Here is a 4134-nt window from a genome sequence, read left to right as displayed (position 1 = left end):
TTTTTCCAAATTTTTTGCGTTCAACCTCCTTCCAGTTAGTGGAAGAAGTGAGTGTGAAACTCATGGTATAAAAGCTATACATTTCAGTAAAATAAACAAAATTCTGAATTCAGCGTGGGTCAGATGTGTAGATCCTTTAAGGTTTTGTTGGTCGTTTGGACACGTGACTGACAGCAGGACCAGGGCTCCAACCTCAGAACCCACCAAAGCCCTGTCCATATTCCATGCTTCTGAACCCAGCCAAGCAGGGGAAGCCTCCCCGGGCCCGTGAGATTCCTGTCCCATGCCCTTAGTGATGCAGAAAGCTACTGGAGGGAGCCCTGGATCAGGGCGCCCACTCCATGGCCCTGCAGGGGGCCCATGTCCCATTCAGATAATCTGAAACTGGCCATGTAGAGGCAGCAACCCATTTTTGACACTGCTGGCCGTAGAAGGGAACTCAGGGCCCTGGTGGGCTCATAGAACCAGACCTGCTTGCTCACTAACCCTGCGTGGCCCCGCCCTGTACACTCTGTAGCTATGAAACTCTCACTAGGGCCATGGTCTAGTGTTTCCAACCAAGCAGCCCACAGTCACCAAATAGGCCCAACTGTGTCCAATCGACCAGACTCCAGTATGGACCTTCCCCAGGCAGTCTGTTAACACGGAGCTCATTTCCCCCTGCTGCACTCTTGGCAGCATGGGGGGCCGGCGCATGGTGCCCGGGCTCTGCCAGAGCACTGACCGAGAATGCAACCACAACCTCCTTCCCTGCTGGAGAAGGAGGAGAGGGCTTCCCGAGCCTCCCACTTCCTCTTTGACAGGCCCAGCTCATTCTTAGCAGAATGCTAGGCCCTGCACTGGGCCTGCCAATGGTATCTCCTGGGTGGCATGAGACATCAACAGTTGCTGCCATTTGAAACCAGGCCCAGGTGTCTGCTGAGGAATTCTTGAGCCCTGCCAGGCTTGTGTTCCAGATTTGTACCCCTGGGGACTGGGTCTTCATGTAGGGCTGATCTCTGCTCTTTAACCCAAACACAGTACAGGAGCAAGAGAGTCCTTCCCGGGCTTGCAGCCACCCTGCTCTGAGTACTGACTGTCAGCCCCATACTGTGGGCTTAGGGTGCTGCCTTGGGTGGGTGCCTTCCTCCTTCTTGGAGCTTGGGGAGCCAAGGAGGGTTAAGCCCGGGCCACATCCTCTCCCGGCAGACCTGACTGGGAAGCCCATTTTCCCTGACTATTCCACGACTATTAAGCCCCCACAAAGTGGGGGCTTACAGAACCCTCAGGGGGGACAAAAATTGGAGGTAGCTCAGCTGACTGGCTGACAGGCCATCACGTCATGCAGCATGGTGGCCAGATGGCCCAAGGTGACCCAGTGAACAGATAGCCCAGGACGACCAGACCCAGGACCCAGTCACACAGAAGAGCAGCGATGACAAGAATGGCCATGTTCTCTGAGCAGGTTCTCATGAGGCTTCTTCCCAGGACTGCTGCCTCCCAACCACTTCTGCAGGCGTAAGGGGATCCTGGTCTGGCCATCTGGTCGCCCTGAAAGCAATCATGCCCCCATTACTCCACCTGGCAGCACAGGGAAAAGGAGGTGAAGGCCCCAGTGCCAGTCACCATATTTCCCCCTTCGCATCCCTTCCACTGGCCTGGCGGCAGAGGGACCCAACCCCAGGTGTGGTGAAGTGTGTTCGCTTGCACCCATGGATGGAGACAAAAGCATGGCTCAGAAAATGACTTTCCATAGATGGCAGCAAGGTAGCTGCTCTGCTACTTACAAAACCCTGACCCAGAATCAGGTAATCTACAAATTATTTAGCACCTGGTGCCCCACAAACCTGCAGTGTACTAAGGGGGATGGAGGTGGCCCCCTTCCGTCCATGTGCCAGTCCCCAAGTGAGCGGCTCTATGTACCAGACAAGATGCCAGCTATCCCAGGCCTTCCGAGGCTCCACAGCACTGCAGTGTCATTATGGTTTAGGAAGTATTCTGACTTAGAGGCATTCAGTCATAATCCCATAGATGATAGCTTCAGTCCATTGGCTCCTCAGCCAAGCACATGCACCACATGTCTGAACCTGTGGATCCTCTCATACTGAGCAGAATTACTATTACAACAACACATCAGTAGGGTACAACTAACCTGTCTCACAAACGTCTAAGCCCAGCTCACATTCCCTATTAGTGGGTGAACAATCCAATGATTGGTGAATTCTGCTTCACAATGATAGGGAGAGCCAAAATCCAACCGCCACAAGCCAGTTATCCCAGTGGTAACTCTTCTGACACATCCTGCTTGAAACCCAAAAAGTCAGAAGGATCGTGAGGTACTTTCACGGTCTGTATTCATACTGAAAATCGAGAAATCTTTTGCCCTTCTGCTCCACAGGAGGTTTCTGTCCACACTGAGCCCGCCTTAGAACACTTGCTTTATTGTTTAACAAGTGTACCGGAGCAATCAAACTCCCTACCCACCACTGTCCCAGTAGCTGGTTGCACCCAGCAGGCGCCGAGCGCTTGGGGTCAAAAGCGAGATCCCCATGGTGCTCGCCCCCAGCCTCATGTGAAAAAACAAAAGAGTAGTGGTGGTTCACCAGTGGCCTGAGGGCCTCCCACATATCCTACACCTCTAATGTCGCTTCACAGTCCCAGACCACAGTCATGTTCAACAGGGTCTCTTTCCCCTCCGTGAGCTGCTGTGTTGTGTCTCTTTGCTGCATTTCTCTTTGCCAAAGCGCCGGGACGCCCCTCGGGGCAGCCGTGCGCTATTGAAGAGATCTAAACATAACATAACATAACATGCTGCCAAGCCGGTTCCCTTGGTTGTGGTCTGGCTAGATAGTAGGTATGGACAGTGGAAATCTCATTCACCCATTGAAGCTCATCACTAATTAGATGACAAGGCATTTGGATATCTGTATCACCAAGCGGTTGCACAGTCAGGGCTATTATTGCTGCCGATCAGTGTCAAATCGGACTTGCTTCCCACAACACATTTGTTCCAGAGTATAGCCACATTTAATGCTGTCCTCACAGGAACTGGGATTACATTTTGGATAGAGAAAGTGCACCCTCCAGTACTATTCTAACAATATCAATTGTCTACAAATAGCCCTGAGACAATTAAGCTGATTGTATGTTAGCAGTTAGTTGAGATCTATTCTGAATTCAACATATTTCAATCATGAGGATGTGCACTTGTATAGCTAAATTAACATACGCACACCTCTATAATAAAAATGATAAAGCTAGTGACTAAACATTACTAATTCTAAATATAAATACAAACATGTTACTGTAATCAACTTTGTATACCAACTAAGAATGTTAAACTAAACTTTATTTAGATATCACAAATAAACATTCTTAAAACAGTATATTAACAAGATTGAAATATGTGTGGTGCAAAACAGTGTACATCTGAGCGCTGAGTTTAACAGTTAATTGTCCATGAATACTTGGCACATTTTAAGAGTGTCTATTAAAGCAGTCAGACAACTATTCTTCTTAAATCGGAAAGACATTTGTAAACCTAGATCATCCAGAGCAACATCATTACACTGAGGCCAAATACCTGCACCAAATACCTGAACCTGCAGTTCCACTCGTACTGAGCAGGATTACTATTGCAACAACACACTGTCAGTAGGGTAAAACTAATCTGTCTTACAACGGTCTAAACCCAGCCATTGGGCAGGGCTTTGGGGGCAGGAGCAGAACTGTGCCCCCAGAGGCAGGCATGGACTCTGGCTTCGCTCAGAATTGCTGGACCTCAAGGAGGTCGAGAGGTACCCCCTCCCTAGAAATCCAGAGGAAAAACCCCTCCCTTTCTTATAATCCATGCGCACTGAGTGACAGAGGAGACAGAAGGTGTGAATGCGCATGACTTCCTGGAGCTCTGTCTGGGATCAGGGAAGCAAATGAGCCCTCATTTGGACTTCCAGGGCAGCCCGGCCATCTGGTAGCACTATTGGAAAGCATTGCCTGTGACCAGGTGACTGAGGGGTTCAGCACGACCAGTTATCTGGGCTGGAAGAATGGCCATCTGGTAACTCTGTGCCTCAATGAAAGGTATTCTGCTTGTTTCTGGAGGGGTCGGGGACTCTGCGGCCCAGTTGCTCAGAGTCCCAGCTGGGCCCCAGGCAC

At 50.2% G+C, this 4134-nt stretch overlaps 1 pseudogene; it reads right to left on the bottom strand.

The window, feature by feature from the left end:
* Positions 1 to 1703: 1703 nt before the first annotated feature.
* On the bottom strand, positions 1704 to 2680 carry LOC144765670 (28S ribosomal RNA; annotated as a pseudogene).
* Between the last annotated feature and the right edge of the window lie 1454 nt (positions 2681 to 4134).

This window comes from Lissotriton helveticus, chromosome 6, assembly GCF_964261635.1.
Source record: "Lissotriton helveticus chromosome 6, aLisHel1.1, whole genome shotgun sequence".
NCBI lineage: Eukaryota > Metazoa > Chordata > Amphibia > Caudata > Salamandridae > Lissotriton > Lissotriton helveticus.
Note: the sequence above shows the minus strand (reverse complement) of the source record. Positions and strands in the feature narration are given on the sequence as shown.